Consider the following 26,990-nt stretch of genomic DNA (forward strand, 5'->3'; position numbering starts at 1 on the left):
ATCAATTGAAATTATTTGTTATTCTTTTAAATGTACAAGTCAATTACTTCAATTAATATCCAAAGCCATCAACTTAATCTTCTTGTTGTTTGATAATTGCTAAATTATAAACACGATTAACAGCATGCATGATCCCTAAAACTGCAATGCATACGGAGGACCATCGTTCGAATTCTTCAATTTTTCCTTAGCTTTCCCTTTAGAAGCATGTAGCAGCATAGAAATCCCAAATCGAATCAAAAGCGTGATAATTTCCTCAGGAAATCCCAAATTGAGACAAACAAATGCATTATAATTTAGTACTATTGGCTGTCAATTTGTGCTAGCTTGATATCTTTTTATTAAAACTAAGTCAGCAACCATTTACTTAAAAAGAACAGAGACCATATTAGTATAACTAGCTTGTGATCTTCCAATTTTCTAGTTAACTAACTTGTCAGCTCCTAATTACTTTCTGTCATATTTGGTTCCTCTAAGCTAGCAAAGGTCTTAGGGTTGTTTCAGATTGTAGACTCTGAAAGGGAAAAAAGAAAGGGAAGGTTTCATGAATCACCCCTCTAAACAACATATAGTATCTATAAACGCTTAGCTAATAATTAAATTGACCTGTTGGGCATTGTTGAAACCAAGGTCGGACCTTACAACTTAACAAAAAATTGTTCTAGTTGTCACTATGAAATTTTGGTATGAGTAATGGTGCTAATGACGTTGCTCGTTTTTTCAAAAAATACATCTTATTTTCGTAGGAAAGTACAGATTCACAGGACAAGGAATAAAAATTTTATCAATTAACAGCTTTGATGAAACTGGGCATGAGGGCTGCAACGAGATCAAATCTGTCATTCTTAGTTCTAGTTTGGAGAACCTCACCACAATTATCACCAAATCCAGAATTGCCAATTGTTTGGTTATCAAGCCAATTTTGGGCGTACATATATATACACTCACCCATAGCTCTTCATAGAAGAACCAACACAGTAGCAAAAATCTGGAAAGTTGGAATGAAGAATGAAAGTGGAATTCTATGGGATGCTCTCTCTCTCTCTCTAGCTTGCTTGCTTTGATCTTTCACCCATCCACCATTTCTCTCCATTTCTTCTTGAATCTAGTTTGATTGTCAACAAATCTCTAGCCTCTTCTTTTCCAGTTCCAAATGAAATCATTTTTTCCAGTGAAGTTCATCTTTTTCGGTGACTTTCCCGACAAAATCAGCATTTCTGGTGAGCTTCCAAGAACCCATCTCATATAGCTTATTAGGTAAAAATAACTTAAATAAGCCATAAAAAAATTGATTATCTAAAATTTGAGGGTGCTTTTTAACTTCTACTTTTTGATTAATTTTCAACTTACAATAAACTTTATGAAATAAATAGAATCGGTAATGCTAATCTCATATATATATTGGTATTAATGGGGGCCTAAGCCCGAAAAGAGATTACAAAACAGCCCTATGCAAGGATCCAACACCTTGACAATCACTAGCTAATAAAGGACTCAAAGCAGGAGGAGGCACCCGAAAGATAATCTCATTGTCACGCCAAACAACTTGAAGTTGGCAACGCCAGTCTCTGGCTAATCTCATATTTTTATCTACGCCTTTCACATATTTTTATTGCTAATCTCATTGTCATAGAATTAACCATATCAGTCTTTCTGACTGTCAAAAATAATCTTCCCCTATTATTCCATACAATATTCTAGCATAACTATATATGATACAAATATTCTCATGATACATGTAATTGATTTTCTATCCTACATATTATTAATTCTGACTTTAATTCTATGATATTACCAATTTCAAATAGTGTCAAAAAATCCAATAAACTATGTGAATCACCACAATTATTTCCTACCCAATTGCGGATTGGTAAATAATCGGACATAGATAGAATGATCCTTTAAGAACCATTATCAACAACAATATTACATATTCATAAAAATTACTTTAAAAAATATATCTATTGATCACAATTATTTCAAGTTTCATTAACTTTAAATATGCACTATACAATTTATTTCAAAATAAACATATAGATTACCCCTTCGCCACCATTGGGCAAAGGGTGCTTGTAGCCCTCACCATTAAGGTACAGGGCCATACTCTAAAGTGAGGATGATCCTTCTTGTGTACAAAGTTACAAACAAATGATCAACCAAAAAAAGCCTAACAAACTCAAGAAAGGGGTTGGGAGATTTATTTCATTGTTTCCTTTCCTTTCCCAATTCTATTGATTGTATATATATATATATATATATATATTAATTAATTGTTTACAATCTTAAATTATCATTTATTATTATTTTACCTCATCAATTAAAATACATTACACTTTGTCACCTTGAATTACTAACCTATATCAATGTGAACGTTTTGTTAATGATCCTTTTACACAAATGAATGAAAAAAATTGATGTGTCTGTCACAAGATATTTCAAATGTTGCAAAATGCTTAAAATGACCTCTTGTTTTCTTTTTCTTTTTTTCTTTTTCACTCTTTTCTTCTACCCACGACAAGAATCATGCCAGTTATAGTATACGTTGGCATAGTTGCTGACCTGGGTATGAAAAATGAGAGAAAGAGAAAGATTGAGGGAGAAGATAAAAATAAAGTCATTTTAAGGATTTCACATAATTTTCATCCATTTATATAACGAATTCTTAAGAAAAAATCACATATATTGATACAAATTGATATTTAAAAGTGACAAAATGTAACAATTTTTAATTGATGTGATAAAAGTAATACTAAATGATAATTTAATGAGGTACAATATATTTTTTTCTTTTATATTTATTTATTAAAAGTCAAAAAACTCATTAATATTGTTCATAATTATAAAAATATCATTGCGAGATCATAACAACAAACCACTTACATACCCATGTGTGTGTGATTATAGCATAGTTGAAAAACAATTGCAAGCAAAGTGTTTTTCTTTCTCTTTTTAGAGCAGAGTATGCCAATTTCTTGCGCATTTCCAACATCCCAAAATGAAAATTACCTAGAGCAGAACTCATAAAAATGAGTGCTCTACTTCATTAAAATGTTTTTCAAAAATGGAAAACAAAATGATTAATAAAAAATAAATTTAATTGAGCGAAAAGATTTTCACTTTTTAAAGATGAAAAGCAATTTTTTAATTAAAATTTTACTAATGCCACCATCACCGTCATCACCACCACCTCCATCCCCTACCACCACACCACAACCACCGCCAACTCCATCCCACAGCTATCACCACCCCACCACCATTAATATAACCACTAGTAGTACATTAGTTTTCAGGATATAATCAAACATAGGAAAATGTTTTCTGCACACAAAAATAAAATTAAAAATTAAAGAATCATAAAAAGATGTGTTCTACTAAAAAATACGTTTCAAGTATCTTCTGACTTCAATCATTCAGAAACAACAGCCCAAACAATGGAACATTGATATATCATGATACAATAAAAAGAAAAAGATAAATTCATTCCAACACAAGGACAATAACAGAGGGGAAAAACAAAAGAAGTTGCTTGGTTAGGTTAGGTTGTTTGAGAGGTGATTACATTTTATTAAGAGGAACTGAGAACCACCAAAGAATCAAAGCACAAAGAAGCAGAAAAAGTGGAATGAGGTGAATAACATTCTCCCCTGAAGACTTCTTGTGCTGCTGCTGCTGAGAAGGAGAAGGGACTACCTTCTTGTTGCCATCCGAAATCCAATGATCAGACACGGGCTGCAGCAGGTCATCATCATCAGTAGCTGGAGATTTCATAGCCAGTGACAAGTTGACCGAAAATTCATCGGAGAATCGACTAGTGCTTGATATTCTGTGCATTCTTCTCTAGGAGCAGAAAAGGTCTGAAAAAAACAATGGGGCATAAAATTTGGAAGTTTAAGAGAGGATGAAATTGGAAGGGCAGTGAATTTATCAAGAAACAATGGCCATAAAAAAAAAATAAATAAATATTTTTTTATAAAAAGAGTTACATAGAGGGAGCTTCAATGTAATTACATATGCATGTGATGGATCCAAAAATAAAGAGTGAAATATATAATAGTTTAAAGCATGGTGAACACCAAGGATGCATCATAGATACATTAATTGCAAAGCACACACTAACTCACTCTAATAACCCGAATACAAATCTGGATTCAAATTACCTCATGTTAGATTTTTCATAATCTAATCAGATGTTTAAATTATTTTATAATCTGATTAGATTCGGATTATGCCAAACCGCTGATAGGCCTAAGAGTAACTCTTAAGTATACGCTAATTAGCAAATTAAAATATTTGTGAGAAGTGTACTGCCACTCCATTGGACTTATTTTAATATAATAATGGTGCAGTGTAGAATATTGTGGGGTGTATAGAGGAAGAAATTCAATTCTTCTAGCTTTGGCACCAAAAATAAGATCACGAATACAGTCTTTATGGGGAATACTGAAACATTGACCAAAACTATAGTCAATACTTACGCATCGGGACTCTATTGTGGGCAATCCATAACCAGAAAGAGCGGCCCATCAAACTCCGGCTTCTTCACATTATCGGATGCAAGCATTGGTTTCACAAAATTTGTGTAGTGATCCACCACCCACTGTTTCTGCAAAATGAATGACATATATATATTCAACCATAACACGCATCACATACCACAACACCAGAACCCACAACACCATATGCACACAAAAAAACAGGCCCCAATGACGCGAGATGAGTAATAAATTTTGGTATGTGTTCACACGTTAAGTTATGTCACATTCTTACCAATTTAAGCACTTCGTTATAATGGTCATCCTGCATCCCTCGTCTCGGTCTCACAGACTTATAGTGTTTTCATATGCCGGTCTCCGAGTCGTGCACCATGATAGTCTAATGGTTTGAATGGTATACTGGGTAATGTGTGTATCTGTGACCTTCTGCAGCTTTCAAGTTCACACTCAAGTACTTTGCCCACAAAATAGCACTTCGGTTCCTCATCACATCCTGCCTTCTCGGGGTCAACAACAGGTTTCTTGACAGATCTGGTCACTGTCTTCGTCTTTTTGAAAGGCAGCTTCCCTTGCCTTCTCATGGCCAATCGTGTTGAAGACTGTGGTGTGGGACGTGAACGTGGTTTACCCCCATACTGTTTACGCCCTCCAATTTAATAGCTGGAAACACCTGCACAGGGGAAACAATCACAACATCAATACTTCATAGTACACCACGCAATTCATTCCCTAACATAATCAGCAACTTCCAAAACCTTATTATGTGACAACATATGCACTAACATAACACATTGCATAACATGACGTAGTTGTCACAAAATCATACCACCAAAACAATGCGCACCAACCATCATTATCCACACACACCATGCGTACATGATGTTAATCATAACCCGTTGTTCAAATTTTTTGTTGGTCACACTTAATTATCCCTGCCTGACATACCCTCCCAATGTTATACATACCCATTCAGTCAATATCATAGCGTTCATTTTGCAAATAATAAACCAAAATTTTTTTCCTCATTTGTAAAGTACATTTTACCAACAAAATCAAGAATACCACAATGTAGTCAATTGCATTCGTACAACATACCATTCCCAAATTTAGTCATCAACGTTGACAAACACAAGTAAAACCGAGCGTCGCCTAACATTTTGCATTCAAGATTCTTGTGCTATGGTAATATGCAACTATCATTTTCTTTACATTTTTTGATTTCTCAATGTACTAGGGACTCTCCTTCATATATATAATTCACTATTTACATCAGTACTTCAGTAGTTCAATTATCCAATTTTGTGGGTTTGTGGTGTGTGTTGTCTGTTATGGTGTGACATACACCATAAAAATCATCAGTCGACGTATTCAACCACATTCACTATCATCATACATCCCACCATGGCACGTACCTTACACAAACTCATAACACACTAACATTACACACCAACCACATCATCCACACATTAACAACACACACCCTCAGCAACACTATCCACACCATGTCCACAATCCAACATTAAAACCAATCAAACATTGGATACTACCACCCACCGACAACACCAACACCACAGAATCCAAACCAAAAAAATAAATACATTACCAATACACCTTAATCGACAATTACCATCAACCCAACCCCCATATTCCCCCAATACAGAGTATCGTAAAGACCAATTACATTAACATTACAGTTCATTCAGTCCGTGAACACAACATTGCACCTTACGTCCCCAATCAAAATTGATCCTTTTCTATTCAATTAGATTACAAACTAACATCATCCCAATCAACATACATTCCACCATTTCAAACATAATAAAGCCACAATGTTGGATTAAATCACACACAGACAAATCAAGATCGAACAATAACATACCTGCTGCCATCGCAAAATGGCGACCACCCGCACGCCAACCGACGAATGATCTTAGCTCGCTAATGTTATGGCAACACGGACGATCAAAAGCTCAGAACCCTCAGTACCCACGCCGACTCGTCTCCACAAATGGGCTACAAAGGGGTTCTTTGTTTTCTAGGGTTTCTGTGGGTTATGTACAACGTTAGTTCGCGAATGAATTTTCAAGTACAAACATTACCAAAACAGATTCTTCAATCTCCCAAAATGAGGGTCCAACCACTGACATTGCAACATTAACCCAGAATCTTCTTTTCTATCTCGTCCATTTTTTGGGGAATGGAGGGAAAACCGAAAAAACGCTATAATATACTTTTGGGCAAATTTGCAACTCCAACATCACAAAAAAAAAAAAACCACATTTACCCCCGAATAAAAACAAGTCATGTCCAAAAATAATTGGCTCCTCGGTAATTAACACTTAAATGAGACAATTCAATCAACAAATTAAAAAGTGGGACTAAATAGTTCAACATATTTAAATTTGAGATTTATTGATGTTTTGTCCATATTTATTTAAGAAATATAATGTGTGATTAAATTTAATTATGAAATATTTTATTTTTTTTAACATATAACCCGATGGTTGGGGTTGGGATTTATAATTATTTTTTGGGCCGGACTTGGGCAGATGTAAAGGCCTGATGTTAGGGTCGGGCCAGGTTTGGGCAAATACAAAATCCCTTATTATATAGTGTTTGTCCGGCTCGACGAATGTTCACCCCTACCACCAGTTGCTATCATTGGCCACCTTCAGCAACTTTTTCAGTGACGAGCAACAATAGATAAAAATGAAAAGAATTTTGAAACAATAATTTATCGTTTTCAGCAAACAATTTCATTAATTATGTTCTTACAACTTTAACAAAACAATCATTGAATTTAATGGCATACACTTTATTAGAACTGGATTTATCAACAATTTTTTTTTTTTTTTAAATTACACGATTTGCTGATCTTAACCTCCAAAAAAAATAGGTGATAGGATGTATTAGTTTTATGGGTTAATTGGTGCAAGGCTATTAATTTAGGGATTGGCTTCTCGTTAGGTTGTGTCAAATGTTTTGGATATCTGAATGAGTAGGGATTCCAAATATTTCACTAATATTTTTATCAAATGTCTTACATGGTGTAAGATCTACATGAAATTCACATGGTGTGATTCCTACATTCATGTAAGACATTTGATAGAAATGTTGGTAAAATATTTGAAACCTCTAGCATTTTTCTATCCAAATATACATTCTTACTTTAAATTTCATCTATCACTATATCGCCAACCTATTTTTGTGTTGCATATATATATATATATATATTTGTGTGTGTGTGTGTTGCTTGGAAGCAAACTAAACTTATTTGAAGGTAAGAATATATCTCAACAACAATGATAGAGACTATTAATTTTGGAGCTCTAAAAAGATCACTAATGACATGGCACTCAATAAAAAAAGAAAAAAAATACAACACCAAGGCCAAAACATCAAATCATTCATGGTGGGACCCACTGCCACATCATTAATGGTAGCACTAATTAGTGTTCTCACCCATTTTCCATATCTCAAACGCATAACAATGTGTGATGGCAACCTTCTTTCCCTTTTTATTTTTCTAGGATGGGTCATTATCTTAGCTACTGCATGTACTATATTCTTCTTCTTCTTCTTCTTTTTCTTTTTCTTCTTCTTTTTCTTTTTTAAAATTTTTATAATTAAAAGTATCCATTAATATTTATGTTTAATTTATTAGAATAAAATGAAATGAAATTATCATTTCATCAAAATATTCATACTTATATTTAATTTGCTAAAAAATACATTGTTAATAGAATCAACGCTCACCATTTAAAAGCATATAAAAAATGACCATTTCAATATAATCACCTTCATAGTTGATCAAACAAAAGCTAACTTTTAGCTTTTAACTCATTTTAAGTCACATTATATCTCATATTTTTACAAACAAAACGACAAAAAAGCCACAAAAAAAAAAGAAGCTAAAAAGCCAACTTTTAACCAATTTTCAAAAACACCCCTAAATAGATTAACTCAAAACAATAAACAAATAAATAAATTATGGGCTAATTAGGGATTCTTGTAAAACACAAACACCACAAATTGATATGGTGGTTTGCACATTTAAATATTATATTTAAAACTAAGTAAAAATAACTATTATGCAGAATAGCGGTTAAGATCAGGTGTCGATCTACAGGAACTAATGATGAATAATTTAATTTAGAAATTTAAATTTGTTTGTGAATATTTGGAGTGAAAATTAAACTAATTAATTAAGCAATTAATTAAACGAAATGAAATAAATATCTTAGGATTTCGAATCCACCACTAACCTTATAATTGGTAGTAATTGTACTCACTCTTTAGAAAATCATTGATTTGGATACTGTGATGTAAGTTGATCAGAAATTCATCGTCAGGAGAATTTGTATATCAAAATCAAAAAGCCACGAATCATCTTTGCTTAGCATGGATCGTCACCACTAAACTACGATTTGATGCACGACTCGTCTTATTAGATATGACTCGTCTAACAATTCTAATATACAACAATAAAAATCATTGTATAACATGATTTGAATAAAGCCTTTATTGCACAAAAATATCTAAAAGTTATACAACTGTATCCAAATCAAATCAAAACTAAAAATACTAAGGCATAGTTTGGGAAGTTGGTTTTGGTGGGTAAAGGGCTAAAATAGCCACAAAAAATAAAATAAGTTATTTTAGTTACAAAAAATAAAACATCAAATCCAACCCATAATCATCACACTCCTCTCTCACAAAAAAAGTCAAAAAAGCAAAAAATCCAAAAAACCCTTCACAAACCAGGCTTTTTAGCCTCATAATAAAATAACCAAAAAAAAAAAAGCTAAAAAGTCAACCCACTTCCCAAACGGAGACTAAATACAACTTACTCCAATTATTTAGTCAAGTTTCATCTCTACCTTAAGAAAACAATTACTGCACTCTAATATTTACAAAACACTCCCACTCCGAGTCCGGATTCTCGGCCGCCCTTCTCGGCGGCCGTCCCAGCAGCCCCCCAAAACGACGTCGTTTTTTGGGTTTTTTTGATTTTTTTTTTTTCTTTCTTCTTCCTCGTTCGAACCAGAGGGGAGGGGAAGAAGAGAGAGAGGGGGAGGGGAGGGGAAGAAGAGAGAGAGGAAGGGAGAAGAAGAGGGAGCCGCCGGTGGGCCGGACTGGAGGGGGCCATAATCACCGGGGGAGGAGGCGGAGGCGGGCCGGAGGCGACGGCGGTGCAGCTCGACGACCTACGACGACGATCGGACGGCTGGCGAGCTCGACGACCTGCGACGGCGAGTCTCCGGCGAATCCGGACCCCCTCCCCTCCCCTTCCTCTCTCTCTTCTTCCCCTCCCCTCCCCTCCCCTCTGCTCTGGTTCTGCGAAGAAGGAAGAAGAAAGAAAAAAAAAAAACGAAAAAACCCCCAAAACGGCGTCGTTTTGGGGGGCTGCTGAGAACGGCCGCTGAGAAGGGCGGCCGAGGATCCGGATTCCTCCCACTCCAGGCCAAAACCCTCTCCTCCTGCCTTGAGCTCTCTGCCCCAAGCTCCTCTCACCTTTTATAGGCAAAGTACCTGTAAAAGAAAACAAGTAATAATAATATAAATAACATTATATTATGATAAAATATATATATATATATATATAATTGAGGGGGGTGATTAGCCGCCACTACCACGTCTGTTTGCTGCTTTTTTTTTTTTTTTTTGGACTTCTCTTATTTCTCTTTCTTTTTCTTTTCTTTCTTCTTCCTTTCTTTTCTTTTGTTTTGTTATGTTTTTTCCGTAAAATGCACAGTAATTCACTGTACACTTTATAATATAATAATATATAAAATATTTAAAATACATTATTTACATTAATATAGGTATAAACACTTAAAATATATACAAACATACAAAAATCACACAAAATTATAAATTAACACAAATTAATAAACTAATAAAGTGTTTATTAGGGGATTAAATGTGTATATTTAGACAACAATCACACCCCCAACTTACACTTTGCTAGTTCTCGAGCAAAGCAAACTAAAATCAAATTAAAATAAAATTTATCTAAGCCAATTTCGTAAGGAACACGATTGCATTTAGTGTATGTAACTAACCTTTGAACTCCTAGATTACCCCTAGTGGACAAGTTGTAATTCCATGAGGGTTTATAGTGAATATATCCACAAAATTCAAAATATTTTTTTTAAAAGAAAATATTCATAGCAATAATTGTTAATTTTAATATATTAGAAAAAAAATTATCAAAGTTCAGAATACTAGCAATTAGTAAAATTAATTTATCTATCTCTATATTTGGTGTGTGTGTAAATTATAGCCAACAAAAATATTAGTTAATCTCTTAATGAAAGAAGACTCTTAGGGTGTGTTTGATTGGACGGATTGGAAAAGGGGGATTAGAATCCATCAGACTTGAGTCCTGGGACTGTGAATCCCCCGGACTATTTGGTCGGATTGGATATGTATCCTGTGTTTGTTTTTTCGTGGGATTAGATGTCTGGAAATGACTATTTTTAGTGAATCCAACGTTTGGTTAGACGGACTAGATAGGATAAATGAACAAATGACTATTTTACCCTTTTTCAATTGTTTACTAAGTAATAGCAATATTAAACATATCTTTAATATTTTATTTTATTTTATTTTTTATACAATTAAATAAATTTATTATTTTTTAAAAAAAATAAATAAATAAAATATCAATAAAAATATATATTATTTTTTTTAATTAAAATTTAAAATAAATTTGTTTTTAAAAATAATAATAATCAAAAAATGAAATTAAATAAAACATCTATTAAATTTAAATAATGAAATTGAATAAAACATAAACAAAATTTTAAAATAAAACATCAATAAAATATCCATAAAAAATTATTTCAAAAAATTAAATAAATAAAACATCAATAAAAAGTTAAATAAAATTATTTTATTTTTAAATTGAGACATTTAATTTTTATTGAATTTTATTAACTATAATACATAATTAAATAGTAGAGGGTCAAAATGGTCATTTTATCATCTAATCCAAAAGTGATTAGTCCCCCCAAAACAATCCCCCCCCAGGACAGAATAGTCCCCTATATGGGGGACATGGAGTCCGGCCGGACATGGAGTCCGGCGGACTAAAAGAAAATCAAACGGCGGATAAGGAGCACTATTTGGATTACAATCCAAATAGTGGACAGTCCCCCCCTTATCCCCCCAATCAAACACACCCTTAGTTCTATGAGAAGTATGATTTGACTCCAATCTCACATATTTTGCACTCAACAAATAATTCACTAGATACGATGCAAATTTGTGTACTTGCAACATATGCGAGTAGAATTAATATAAACAAATCAAAATATCTCACATATAAGTCATGAAAGATGCTAGCATGAATGAACACAATCTCTTTAAATGAATGCTAAATACTGAAAAATTACATTAACACCTCTATACGTCATGTCTATATCTAAATTTTACCAATTCTGAGATCAAATAGGACTTTTATTGGGTTAGTCAAACAGGATTAGGGATAGGTAAGAAAATTGGGTAAGAATCAATATCTCCTTTCTGAGTGTAAGTGAACAGCCAAAATTATTATTTCATGATTTTGACATTCTCTTTCTTCAACAATATATACCTGTGTAGACTCCCATCCATAATTTTACTTTCTTTATTTCTTTATTCTTATTTTTTTTATTTTTGTTCTTCTCTGTCCTGTTCCTTATCAATTCCTCCATTCTTTTGCTCTTAAAGACAATTGCCAGTTATCACTAGGGGTTTATTGAATGAAAAGTTTGAAATGTAGGCTCAAATTGGTTTCTAAGGATTTTTGAGTGTAGAGAGAGAAATGTTAAAGCTCAAATATTACAAAAATAGCCTAAATTATTTCCCAGAATTTGATACAAATTTTCAACTTTCATGATTTTTAGAGAGTATAAATGCAAAATGATTTCTCAACATTCAACCAAAATGAAAAATATGAGACTGAACAACGAAATAGTGCGCTTCCAAATGAATATTTAAGATCTCTAAAAAGAATGATAGACTCAAAATCTTACATGGGTTATAGTCTTCACATTAATCATCAAGATGTTCAAGTCTAAATCCAAAAATTAATCAATGAATATTTAAGCAGCTATGTGCATGTGCAGATCATCTAAATATGAGAAAAAAAATTATATTTAATCAAAAGATAGTATAATAAACTAAGATATAATTAAAATATTAAGACAATAAAATTAACAATTAACCACAAAACTTTTTAAAAACACCACACGCAACACAAAAACTTCTTTTTTTATTTTTATATTTTTTGCTTTTTTGAAAAAAACAACACACAACAAAAACAAGTTTTGTGTTTTGTGTTTTTTTTCAAACAAAAACAAAACGACACACAATGGCATACATAAATAAAAATTGAATTTTTTTTACTATGGATTTTTCTTTTTTTAAATACACAATAGCGCACACAAAGAAATACATGTTTTTTTTTTCTTTTTACACAATCGATAATAAAAATAAAAATAAACACATTTTTTTTGCTGAAAATAAAATAAAAATATACACACAAACCAAACTCTTTCCCACCCCCAACTTAAATGACATTGTCCTCAACGGCACATACCACAAAAGATTGACAAGAACAGTGAATGGGAAGGAAAACATAACAAATAAAAATTTATTCTCAGATTCCAAGGCGATTTAGGTCTGAAAATTTTATCATCCCTTAAGTAACTCATCTCAAACCAAATTTCTTTAGTCTTACTCAGCGGTTCCCTTAAAAAGTAAACTCATTTAACTTGCCTTGACACACCACACAGAAAAATAAAAAAATAAAACACAAAATAAAATAAAATAAAATAATACAAAATAAACTAATCCATTTTACCTTAGCACTGTAATTCCATATTTTTTCACTTCTTATGATTTATCAAAAACTCACGCTCTTGTTTGTTTTTTTTATATAAAAGGGGGTATAAGACCTCCTAGAAAGAAAAATAAATGTACAAAATAAAAGAAATTGCAATAAAATAAATGTTAGCAATCAGAAGTTAGTAGCCAGTAGTCTTTATTTATCCTCTAAGTTATATGTCTAGCAGAGGTAATTAATCCACAAGTGTCCAGCAAAAGGTAAATAGTACACTAATTATATGTTCAATATGGGTATCTCCTTTTTGTGTCACAATATCAAAATTTTGTTTTTTTTTTTTTTTGTAGTTTTTTTTTTCAAGTTTATATCTCTCCTGCAGAAAGAAACTAAACTCGATTTTTTTTTTTTTTTTTTATAAATGAATCTCTAAATTAAATAATTTTATTTTTAGTCCCTAGCAACGGCGCCAAAAATTGATATGGTCGTTTGCACACCAAAATATTTTATTTAAAACCAAGTAAAAACAACTACACTGTAGAATAGTGGTTAAGACCAGGTGTCGAACCATAGGGACTGATGATGAATAATTTAATTTAGAAATTTAGATTTGCTTGCGAATATTTAGAGTGAAAATTAAACTAATTAATTAAGCAATTGATTAAACAAAATGAAATAAATATCTTAGGATTTCGAATCCACCACTAACCTCATAATTGGGAGTAATTTTACTCAATTTTTAAAAAATCATTAATTTGGATACTGTGATATGAGTTTAGCATAAATACATCGTAAAGAGGATTTGTATATCAAACTCGAAAAGCCACGAATCACCTTCGCTTAGTACGGATCGTCACCACTAAACTACGGTTTGATGTACGACCCGTCTTGCTAAGTATAACTCGTCTAACAATTCTAATATAAAGTAGTGAAAACCATTATATAACATGATTTGAATAAAGCATTTATTGCACAAAAATATCTAAAAATTATACAACTATATCCAAATCAAATTAAAACTAAAAATACTAAATACAACTTATCTTGATTACTTGGTCAGGGTTTCATCTCTACCCTAAGACGACAATTACTGCACTCTAATATTTACAAACTAAACACTCTCACTCTTGGCCGAAGCCCTCTTCTCCTGCCTTGAGCTCTCTGCCCCAGCTCCTCTCTTCCCTTTTACAGGCAAAGCACCTGCAAAGAAAACAAATAATAATAATACATATAATATTATATTATAATAAAATATATACATATATTTATATATAATTGAGGGTGGGACCACCTCATTTGTTTGCTTGTTTTTGTTTTTTTTATTTCTCTTTTCTTTCTTCTTCCTTTCTTTTCTTTTGTTTTGCTCCATTTTTTTTGTAAAATGCACAGGAATTTACTGTGCACTTTATAATATGATAATATATAAAATATTTAAAATTTATTATTTACATTAATATATATATAAACACCTAAAATATATACAAACACACAAAAATCACACGAAATTATAAATTGATACAAATTAATGAACTAATAAAGTGTATATTAAGGGATTAAATATGTACATTTAAGCACTGATCCCAAATCATTTCATTACATGTCTGTTTGGATGGACTGGATAAGGAAAGATTAAAATCCAACGAACTATTAGTCCTAGATAATTAGTCATTAGACTATTTGACTGGAAATGATGCGTATCTCATGTCTGTTTTGTCATAAGATTAGATATTTGAAAATGACTATTTTAATGAATCTCATGTTTAATTAAAAAATTATGAAAGATGATAACTTTTCAAAAGATATTTTGTCTTTTTGAATTGTTTACAATGGCAATACTAAATTTAAAGTATATTTTATTTTAGTAAGACTACTATTAATTTTATTTACATGTGATATTAGAGGTATATTTTCATTTATAATTTTGTTAATAAAAAAAAAAGACTATTATATATCACGAGATTAATTTATATATGTTTTAAAAAAATGTTATAAAAAATGAAGAAAAAAATGTTCTATATTCTTTTTCTTTTAAATATTGAAAGTATATTTCATTTTATTATTTTGTAATACCAAAAAAAGAAAAGAAAACAATTATATATCACGAGATTAATTTATACATGTTTAAAAAAAATGTTATATACTTGAGGGGTCAATTTTGTCATTTAACTACATTTCTATCCCACAACCCCGTGGCCCTGTCTGTTTTCTGCCATGACAGTCCGAATTGGACTGTGATGGATGGACAGTCTCCCAACTCCATGTTTGTTTTGGAAATGTAGGTCTGGATTAGTAGTCCGTTCGTACTATGAAAGGCCTTAGAGGTCCGAATTAGTTGTCTGAGCGAAGTGGTGGTATTAGAAGATAATCCGTTCGGCTTAGAATGTTACTGGACATCTGCCCAGAAGTCTAGCCGGTCGTCTGACCGGTCAACTGCAATTTTATTTTTTTTTACTTGTTGGGCATTTTTTTTTTAACATTAATGTTTAATGCTTTTGTATTTTTTGTTAATTTTATTTGTTTTATTATTTTATATAAAAATAATTTAACAATCCCCACACTAACAACTACCATAAAAATAAACACAATTTTACTAATTCCCTCACTATCAATCATTCACTAACAATCCTCTTTTTTTTACCTCTGAAAACAAACTAGGCCTATGGGATAGAGTTATCCCACATATGTAGAACTATTAGTCCAACTTTTATTTTTCTATCCAAATATTAAACTAATTATTCCATTAGACATGAAATCCAATCCCATAGTTGTATCCCACCAAACCAACACCTAACTCTCTTCTAATGAGTAAGTCCTTGCAAATATTTTTCTCAAGAAAAAAGATATTTAAAAAAAACATATTACACAATAAATCATAAAATACTTACAAAGTATGAGTCTTACTGTGGCACTCACACAAAATGGGGCCTGTATCCTTATGAGATTGGCGGACTTAACGGGGAAATTTATGATACACATCACCCCTCGTTAAGGGTATGTAACCACATATATATATATATATATATATAATATTGTTACGTACTTTTGTGATTTGTTACTTATTTAAATGTTGTATATTTTTTTGATAAAAATTATGATAATTTGTTATTGAGAAATGAAGTTATGTATTTTATCATAACATTACATATTTTATGATATTATTACACATTTTGTGGTTAGAAAATGCTCAAATAAAAAAAAGTGTAACATCACTACAACAAAACTAACTATTTATGGCATTATGTTTACGACATGCTTAAATGCATGTTGTAGTTAGTACATTCTACGACATTTTTTTTTACAAACCCTTAATATTTTGTCAATAACAGCATACATACCATGTAATTTGTTAATTCATATATTTATGGCATGTAAAGTATGTCGTAAAAAATATATGTTTTTACGACTTACAAAAATATGTCGTAAAATATTTACACTTAAAACCACATACATTTCATGTTGTAAAATACTATAACTTTACACGACATGCTACTGAATGTCGTGAAAACTTCTAAAAAAAAAAAAAAAAAATCAATTTGATTATTTTATGACATGCAAAATTATGCCATAAAAAATGTATATTTTCACGGCATACAAAAATATATTATAAAATATTTGCACTTAAGACAACATACATTTCTTGTCATAAATATTAAATTTTATATTTTTTTTGAATTTAGTGATTGTTTTAGAAAATTAAAAAATATTTTCCTTCTAAGTACATATAAATTATTTGAATTTAAAAAGTAAAAAAAAAAATTATTTAAAAACTTACACCACACTCCCTCTCATTCTAGATCAATACATGAATAGAGTACTAAAAATTTCACAAATATTTTACTATTAAGATACATCTAAGTAAGAAGCATCTAAAAAAATTGCTTAAAATTTTAAAAATATTCACTAAAAACAAAAAAAAATATGAAAAACAAAAAATTCAATTTTCAGAAAACTGAATTCTAAAAAGTGAAACGAAACACACTGAATAGTACTTGCTCACTCAAATAAGAGGGATATAGTAGTATTATCAATACAATTGAGAGAATGATGTAAGAGCTAGAGTTAACTCTCGAAGGCAGGTTGAAAATAATCATATTCATTGGCAAATTTGCTTAGCACCCCTGATCTCACAAGATTAAAAATAAAATAAAATAAAATCTAAAAATCCAACTTCAGTCTAACATGTGTGAGGTTAATTAACATAACTAAAAAAACAACTAATTTGTTGAAAAAAAAAAAAAAAAAAACTGGCAATAATATTGGGTTTCTTTTTTGTATAATAAGAGAACATGTGTTTCCTGTTGAACTAGAGATTTTGCGGATGAGTTCATAGCTACATATTGCAACTTTGCAAGGCTCTCTTTGTATTGAATGAATAGGACTCATATGTACATAGTATGACTGAATCTTTTCTCAGTTAATTCCTTCCAGAAAAGGTTTTTAAGTAGTGTTTGGTATGCTAAAATGATTTTAGGAAAGAATAGAATGACTATTTATTGATCTCTTAATCCGGGGGGGGGGGGGGAAGCGGTGGTCTTAGCCTCTCCAATTTTTTTTGCAAAATTTTATTTTTATATGCATGTGTTTACCAAAAAAAAAATGGAATCATTTGAATTGGTCCCTCAAACTCAATTCCATATTTTCAAAAATTTAGATATCTCATTTTATATAAGGGTTAGCCTTAAAAATGTCTCATTTAATGACCCTCAAAAAAATTAATATAAAAATATAGTCTATTTGATTGATATGAAATCATATATATATATATATATAAAGAGAATATTTTGCTTAATTTCTGCTAAACAAAGTAAATTGGTTTCTTGTCTAGGTTCTTATTGTTTTTTTTAATTAAACCACTTTTAAAGTTTTATGGGTCAGCTCATTGAATAATATTCAAATAATTGTACAGAGCTCATTAGGTTTAACTTTTTATTATAACTTCTTAATATTCCAAAGCTAAAAACATTTATTTCCAATTGTCCATTCAATTTAAGAAATCTATATAGATATATATATACATTGATAAGCATAGGTATCCCATCCCACAAATTTGAGCTCTCATTCTCCAAGTCACAACCAAGCGTGTTGGTGTTCTTTTTCTTATTCAAGAACCAGCAAGAAGAAAAGGAAGATGGGTATTGATAATCCATCGAGTTTGTCTAAATTTATTCACATGTTGATGTTGGATGTTGGTAATCCCTCTGATTGGGCTAAATACCATCAAGACGCTCCCTCGAGTCGCTCACGGCAAGCTCCATCTTGGCAAGCCATGTTTCCATGGCGGCAATAGCATCTCGTGACTTATCCTTCCTTCCCTTTGTGGGTTCCCTTCCACGGGCTTGCTCCGTCACAGTCTCCTCTACACTGGATGACATTGTTGCCTTCTCTTCCTTTGTCTCGAACCTGCTCTGATACCACGTGTCACGGCCTTGGTTGTTTCCAAGCTATTTGTGCGGCATTTAGACAATCTCAAGTCTTACTTGATGATGTTAAGTCAGCCTAACTCACAAACTTATAGAAAAGAGAAGTTAGAAGAATACAAGAGAGTTTAAGAGAATGCCTTATATTCACTTGTGACAAAGCTTATACAATTCTTGGATGGTTTTGGGCAAATGAGGCCCTCCCCCTTTTGTAAGCTACAAGGAATGTTCTAGATCTACAATGATGGAGAGGATTCTAAATCCTTCCTCCTACTACATCTTATAGACTATTCGAGAATCACTCTAGAATGTACATGTCTAGAAGGGTCTACAAATATCTATAAGTATGTACAATTCTCTATAAAACTCTAAGGAGTTCTAAAAGCTTCCAGCATCCTGCATGGTTTTCATATTTTCTCAAGTCTTCCAGAAGCTTCCAGAATATTCCATTATCCTCCCTTCCTTAACACTATGTTTGGGAACCTAGAAGAGAAAAAGAAAAGAAATGATTACTTAAGTTATAAGAGAAAAGAAAAAAAAAAAATGATTGTGATTTTTCTCCTTTTTGTTTGGATAAAGAAGAATTAAAAAAAAAATGATTGTGATTTCTTTCATTCTTGTTTTGGTTAGATTTCATTGAGAAAAAAGAAAAGAAATTATTTTATGTTATATTACCCAAATAACCTTTTATAATTTCAATCATTTTATTTCTTTTATTTTTATAGGGAAAAAATTGGTATTATGAAAATAGTGGGCCAGTTTAAACCAATCTGCAAACCGTCCAAAATTGAATTGCAAACCGACAAAATTTGTATTATGAAGGGCTGCAAATGAACTGAGCTGTTCATGAACAAACTCGGCTCGGCTCAGCTCGGCTCGGCTCAGCTTGTTTAGTAAACGAGCCGAGCTCGAGCTCGAATATTAGGCTCATTTAGTAAACGAGCCGAGCTCGAGCTCGCATAAACTCGGCTCGTTTATCTTTATTTAAATATTATAATAAATATATTATTTATATATTAAATAATATATAAATATATATATAAATACATTATTTATATATTAAAAATATATAACTATATATAAAAAATAATAATATAAATACATTTTTTTATATATTAAATAATATAAATAATATTTTTTATTTAAATATTTATATTTAAATAATATAAATAATATTAAAAAAAAATTATCGAGCCGAGCCGAGCTCGAGTTTCATTAAAATTAACGAGCCGAGCCGAGCCGAGCTCGAGTTCAGTTCCTTATCGAGCCGAGCTCGAGTTCAATTCCTTATCGAGCCGAGCTCGAGCTCAATAAACGAGCTCGATAAGTAAACGAGCCGAGCTCGAGCTCAGTAAAGCTCGGCTCGGCTCGGTTCGGTTCATTTGCAACCCTATAGATATACTATATAAAACACATACTTATTTATGAGTTTAATCTCTTGACTTGAAACTAACATAATATAATATCTAATTAAATACATTTATTGATACATTTGATAGTGTACACGGAGGCTCTTTTAAATTTCATTACCCACAAAACCATATATGGGTAGTAAAAAAAAAAAAAGTTTAATAGAAACATTTCTAAAATAATTTTATATAAATATTTTATTTGGATTGCATTGTCAATTTAAAAATTATTTGGACTGCACACAAGGTATGGTTTCGAACGAATGATAGTTGAGATAGTTTCGAACACTCGCTACTCGTCACTGTGACAATTTCGGAAACTAAACTTTGTCTACGCTAGGGCTGCAAACGAGTCTAGTCGAGCTGAGCTTTAGTGTGTTTGGGCTTGTTTATTAAGATTTTAACGAGCTCGAGCTCGAGCTAAATAAAAATTTAACAACCGAGCTCGAGCCGAGTTGGCTTAGGCTCGACTCGAGCTCGAGCCTGTTCACGAACCTTAACGAGCCAAAAAATTTATAAATTCATACTTGCATGTGAGACTAAAGTTACAATTAAAACTTTGATTATACAATTATATATACAATATATATAAACATACTAAAAAAAAGTCCATATTTTACTAAAATAATAATATCTACTACCACTATTATATAAATATACTATCTATAGTTAAGTATTATTTACATTTATATTTTTTAAATATATAAATAGCATATTTCTCTTATTTTTTATACATAATTTTATATTATTTAATATATAAATAATAAATATTAAACGAGCCAGCTAACGAGCCGAGCTTACGAGCCGAGCTTTAGACTATTTGGGCTTGTTTATTAAAAGTTTAACGAGCTCGAGCTCGAACGGCAAAAAAAATTAACGAACCGAGTTCGAACGAGTTCTTACCGAGCCGAGCTCGAGCTTGTTCATGAACGGCTCTGTTCATTTGCAGCCCTAGCCTACGCCAAACGAAGTTCTCATTCAACTGATAATACATCATCCAATTTTCTTTGGTAAGTGAACGCCTATCCTGATATCTCTACAATTTACTTTCTCATAGACAATTCAACGAATACCCATCATGCAAAACACATCGCACCTCTAATTTATGCTCTTCCCGAATTGATTTCTTCTGATAATATTCATCAATGGCTGTTTTGGTACATTGCAACTCAAGTATTTGCTGTAGTAATGTCAATTACACTGCCCTACCTACCTGATAATAATAGACAATACCACTCGAAGTGCAATGGGTCTATGGTGAATTAGAAGAAACATAGGAGAAAAATGTTGGGTCTTTGTGGGTCTGTGATGAAAAGCTCACATGGGTTAATGGCAGTGAGTGGGAAGCCAAATGGTGGTATGTCTTTTGAGGAAGCAGTTAGGGTTTTGAAGTCAATTTCTTCAGACCCAGAGGAAGCTTTTTCATTCTTTAAGTCTGTTGCTCAACTTCCTAAATGTTGTTCACACTACCGAAACATGTAATTACATGCTTGAGCTCTTGATGGTTCATAGGAGGGTTGGTGATATGGCTGTTGTGTTTGATTTGATGCAAAAGCAAATTATCTATAGGAATTTGAATACTTATTTGATCATATTTAAGGCTCTTCATGTAAAAGGAGGGATTCGGCAAGCCCCATTTGCACTTGAGCGGATAAGAAAAAAAGGGTTCATTTTGTATGGGTATTCATACAATGGGCTGATCCATTTGCTTCTTCAGTCCGGATGTTGTAAACAGGCTCTGGAGGTTTATAGAAGAGTCGTTTCAGTAGGGATTAAGCCTAGTCTCAAGACCTACTCCGAGCTTATGGTAGCATCTGGGAATAGAAGGGATATTGAAACTGTCATGGGCTTACTTGAAGAGATGGAGAGTTTGAGGTTGAGGCCAAATGTGTATACTTTCACCATATGCATTAGGGTTCTTGGGAGGGCAGGAAAAATTGATGAGGCTTATGGTCATTTGAAGAGAATGGATGACGAGGGCTGTGGACCTGATGTAATTACTTATATAGTTCCCATCGATGCTCTTTGTCCTGCTGGGAAACTTGACAAGGCAAAAGAAGTGTTTCTAAAGATGAAATCCAGCAGCCATAAACCTGATCGAGTAACTTACATCACCTTGTTACCGTGGAGATTTGGACACTAAGAGAATTTTGGAGCGAGATGGAAGCAAATGGTTATGTTCCAGATGTTGTTACTTTCACAATACTTGTTGATGCTTTATGCAAAGAAGGGAAGCTTGATGAAGCATTTGGTACCCTTGATAACATGAGAAAGATAGGGATCTTGCCAAATCTTCGTACTTATAATACATTAATAGGTGGACTTTTGAGAGTTAATAGATTGAATGAAGTGTTAGAACTTTTTGATGGTATGGAATCATTTGGCATGAAACCTACTGCTTACACATATATCCTTTTCATTGACTACTACGGCAAGTCAGGTGAACCTGACAAAGCTATTGAAACATTTGAGAAGATGAAACTCTGTGGAATTGTTCCTATATTGTTGCTTGTAATGCATCTTTGTATAGTCTAGTGGAAATGGGTAGGCTTGGGGAGGCAAAAGGTATATTCTATGGACTAAAAAAGAGTGGACTAGCTCCAGATTCTATAACCTACAACATGATGATGAAATGCTACAGTAAGGAAGGGAAAATAGATGAAGCCATCCAATTATTCTCTGAGATGATAGAAAGGGGATGTGATCCTGACGTGGTTAATATCAATTCTTTGATTGACACTCTTTACAAGGCTGATCAAGTAGATGAGGCATGGGCAATGTTTTGTAGATGACGGAGATGAAGCATCCTCCTACTGTTGTGACCTTCAACACATTATTGGCTGGTTTAGGGAGAGAAGGGAAGGTTCAAGAGGCCGTGGAATTATTTGAGAGCATAACTGCATAAGGGTGCCATCCAATTCAATTACCTTCAATACACTTCTCGATTGCCTTTGTAAGAATGATGAGATTGATATGGCCTTGAAGTTGCTCTTCGAGATGACAAGAAGAAATTGTTTTCCGATGTTTTTACTTAACAACACTGTCATTTACGGTTTAGTTAGAGAGAATAGGGTTAATGATGCATTCTTATTCTTCCATCAGATGAGAAAGATGCTCTATCCTGATAATATAACTTTGTGCACCCTTTTACCATGTTTTGTGAAGGACGGGTGGATTGAGGATGCATTTAAGATGCCAAGACCTTTGTTCACCAGGTTAGGAATCAGACAGACAACTCTTTTTGGAGAGATTTAATTAAAGGAATTCTATGTGATGCTGAAATTGATCAGTCCATTTCATTAGTTGAAAGATTGATAGTTAATGGGCTTTGCAGAAATGACTCAGTATTGATTCCTCTAATTAAGGTTATGTGCAAGCATAAGAAAGCCCTTGACGTTCACAAACTTTTTGTGAAGTTTACCAACAGTTTTGGAATTCAACCTACACTAGAAGCATATTTATGTTCTGATTGAGGGGTTTCTTGATGTTCATCTCAGTGAAATGGCTTGGGGTCTTTTTAAGGAGATGAAAACTGCTGGTTTTGCTCCTGATGTTTTCACCTACAACTTGTTGCTTGATGATCTTGGGAAGTCTGGAAGGGTCAATGAAATTTTTGAACTCTATGAAGAGATGCTCAGCAGGGGATGTAAGCCTAACACCATAACTCACAATATAGTTATTGCTGGTCTTGTTAAGTCTAATAGAATAGAGAAAACCATAGATTTTTACTATGATCTTATCAGTGGAGATTTCAATCCCACTCCTTGTACATATGGTCCTCTCATAGATGGTCTCTTAAAGCTGGGAAATTTGGATGAAGCGAGGAGTTTCTTTGATGAGATGGTGGATTACGGATGTAAACCGAACTGTTCTACTTACAATATTCTTACAAATGGATTTGGCAAATGAGGGGATGTGGAAACTGCTTGTGAGTTGTTTAATAGAATGGTTAAAGAGGGAATAAGACCAGATCTGAAGTCCTACACCATTCTCGTAGATTGCCTGTGCATGGTGGGGAAAGTGGATGATGCTGTGCACTACTTTGAGGAATTAAAGTCGTCTGGCATTGATCCTGATTTAATTTCTTACAACCTTATGATTAATGGCCTTGGGAGATCAAGAAGAATAGAAGAAGCTCTCTCTCTTTCCAATGAGATGCAGAGTAGAGGAATTATTCCTAACTTTATACCTACAATTCCTTAGTTCTCAATCTTGGGATTGTTGGAATGATCGAGGAAGCCGGGAAAATGTATGAAGAACTCCTACTTAAGGGCCTTGAACCTAATGTTTTCACATATAATGCTCTCATTCGAGGATATAGCATGTCTGGGAATCCTGATCGTGCAAACACTGGGACATTTGCACAGCTTCCTAATTAATTTTGAATTTTTTGGGGTTACTCCTCGGCTTTTCATTGTCCTAATTTCTGTTGCCAGTACTCAAGGCACGCAAGGTATCAATCCTTTGGATTTCTTTCTGGCATATCCCCAATATTCGTCACTGGCTTTTCTACTACCTTTTTGAATTTTAGATTTCTGACATTGTTTGTGTATTAATTTTACCTTGGTAACCTTTCACTTAATTTCACTTACACTTGTTTTTTTTTCCAGGAATGTTTGGCTTGATAGTACTTGATCATTTTGGTTGTGATAGTGTGGGCCTAGTCATGCTTGCAATGTTGGTGGTGAGATTGCTACTGCCATGCTTCGAAAGGTTCCAAGGTCTGTGGTCCGAAATATTTGAGGTGCTTTTTGAGTTCTCCTAACTGTTGTCCACAAGGATTGTCACATATTGTATATATATGTCCTTCAGGTTCTGGAGTGTAACATAAAAATAGTATTAGTGTAAATGATATCTTGTCCCTTGTTCAACCCATATGGATAGATCTCAGTCAATGTGCAATAAAATTTCAATTTGAAAGAATTTGCTTATTGAATTTGAACCTTGTTTTCTACTGTTTGATGTCTATATCACTCCATTATGTTCTTGAATATACCATTATTCGTGGTCATGTACCATTTGTTTGGATCATATATACGAATTTGTATTAAAAAAAATAGAAAATTGCAGACTTCAAAGCAAAAGAGAGATATCCTTTTGGCAGAAGCCGGGTATGAATACTCATAATCTTAGTTCAAATAGGCTAGAATTTTTGTCAGAATTGGCATTGTGGGATTGATAACTGGGGTTTTTGCTCATTTTCAAATGAATTGTAGTGTTTTTTAGGCCAAGGTGCAGATATCTATTGGAAATCCAATCTCCAAAACTTGAAGAAGATCTTGTTCAACCACAGAATTCAGGTATGACAAGAAAAATTCATGAAAAGAGACGGAACTGTAGTGCTAATGTAGCTCCATCAGGAAGCCCATATTCAGTTTTGGTTTCAAATCCAGATATGGTAAGTATTTTTAATGAGAAAGAGAACTTAGGCTTTGTCAATATATGTTGTTTTGCCTTAATGAGATTGTTATTTGTATTGATTACTCGTTCCGCTATATAGAACTGAAGATGAGGAAGGAGACGAAAAGGTACGAATTGGTCGGGAGCAATTGAGAGTAGAGAAGAAGTCAAGTAGCTAGATTGGATGCCTTCGAAGGTTGAAATTTTATACATTTTATTTGTGAAGAAAATACTATTTTGTTTTCTTGTGAAGGGCTTTTTGTTGGCATTACAATAGTTCATATTTGATCTTTTTATATTAACTTTCTTTTGTATGGAGAGAAATGAGTACTTGCTCACTCAAAGAAGAGGGATAAAGCAGTATTATCAAGACAATTGAGAGAACGATATAAGAGCTAGAGTTCACTCTTGGAGGCAAGTTGAAAATAATCATATTCATTGGCAAATTTGCTTAGCACCCCTGATCTCACAAGATTAAAAATAAAATAAAATAAAGTCTAAAAATTCAACTTCAGTCTAACATGTGTGAGGTCAATTAACATAACTAAAAAAACAACTAATTTGAAAAAAAAAAAAAAAAAAAAAAAAAAAAAAAAAAAACTTGCAATAGTATAGGGTTTCTTTTTTGTATAATAAGAAACAAGTGTTTGCTGTTGAACTAGAGATTCTACGAATGAGTCCAAGCTACATATTGCCACTTTGCAAGGCTCTCTCTGTATTGAATGAATAGGACTCATATGTATATAGTATGACTGAATCTCTTCTCAGTTAATTCTCTCCAGGAAAGGTTTTTAAGTAGTGTTTGGTTTGTTGAAATGATTTTAAACAAGAATAAAATGACTATTTATTGATCTCTTAATCGGGGGGAGGGGGGGGGCTGTCTTAGTCCCTCCAATTTTTTTTGCAAAATTTTATTTTTATATGCATGTATTTACAAAAAAAAAAAAAAAAAAAAAAAAAAAAAAAAAAAAATTGAATCATTTGAAATGGTCCCCCAAACTCAATTCCATATTTTCAAAAATTTAGATCTCATTTTATATAAGGGTGAGCCTTAAAAATTTCTCATTTAATGACCCTCAAAAAAATTAATATAAAAATATAGTCTATTTGATTGATATGAAATCATATATAAAAAAAAATGAAAAAAAAAAGAAAGAATATTTTGCTTAATTTCTGCTAAACAAAGTAAATTGGTTTCTTGTCTAGGTTCTTATTGTTTTTTTTTTATTAAACCACTTTTAAAGTTTTATGAGTCAGCTCATTGAATAATATTCAAATAATTGTATAGAGCTTATTAGGTTTAACTTTTTATTATAACTTCTTAATATTCAAAAGCTAAAACATTTATTTCCCAACTTTTCAATACTTTTTTTTCTTTTTCTTTTTCTTTTTTGCAAAAATGGGCAAATTACTACCCAGTAGTGGCTTTCGTAAAACTGTT

General features: G+C 32.4%; 2 long non-coding RNA genes and 1 pseudogene across 5 annotated transcripts; 2 read left to right on the forward strand and 1 right to left on the reverse strand.

The window, feature by feature from the left end:
* Window positions 1-3,409: 3,409 nt before the first annotated feature.
* LOC114304859 (uncharacterized) lies at window positions 3,410-6,761 on the reverse strand. 4 transcript variants are annotated; one of them, XR_003644181.2, is made up of 4 exons: window positions 6,373-6,761; window positions 4,768-5,163; window positions 4,476-4,603; window positions 3,410-3,729 (listed from the first exon to the last, which is right to left on the reverse strand). It is a non-coding gene; the product is annotated as an uncharacterized LOC114304859 (long non-coding RNA). The 4 variants fall into 4 exon arrangements; XR_003644179.2 differs by having other exon boundaries at window positions 3,410-3,832; window positions 6,373-6,758; XR_003644178.2 differs by having other exon boundaries at window positions 3,410-3,837; window positions 6,373-6,758.
* A 14,343-nt stretch (window positions 6,762-21,104) lies between these two features.
* Window positions 21,105-25,547, forward strand: LOC114304882 (uncharacterized). Its single transcript, XR_014330029.1, has 3 exons — window positions 21,105-21,159; window positions 24,760-24,893; window positions 25,388-25,547. It is a non-coding gene; the product is annotated as an uncharacterized LOC114304882 (long non-coding RNA).
* Window positions 21,304-24,528, forward strand: LOC114304631 (uncharacterized; annotated as a pseudogene).
* Window positions 25,548-26,990: the final 1,443 nt, after the last annotated feature.

Source organism: Camellia sinensis, chromosome 5 (assembly GCF_055761805.1).
Source record: "Camellia sinensis isolate YWXY chromosome 5, ASM5576180v1, whole genome shotgun sequence".
NCBI lineage: Eukaryota > Viridiplantae > Streptophyta > Magnoliopsida > Ericales > Theaceae > Camellia > Camellia sinensis.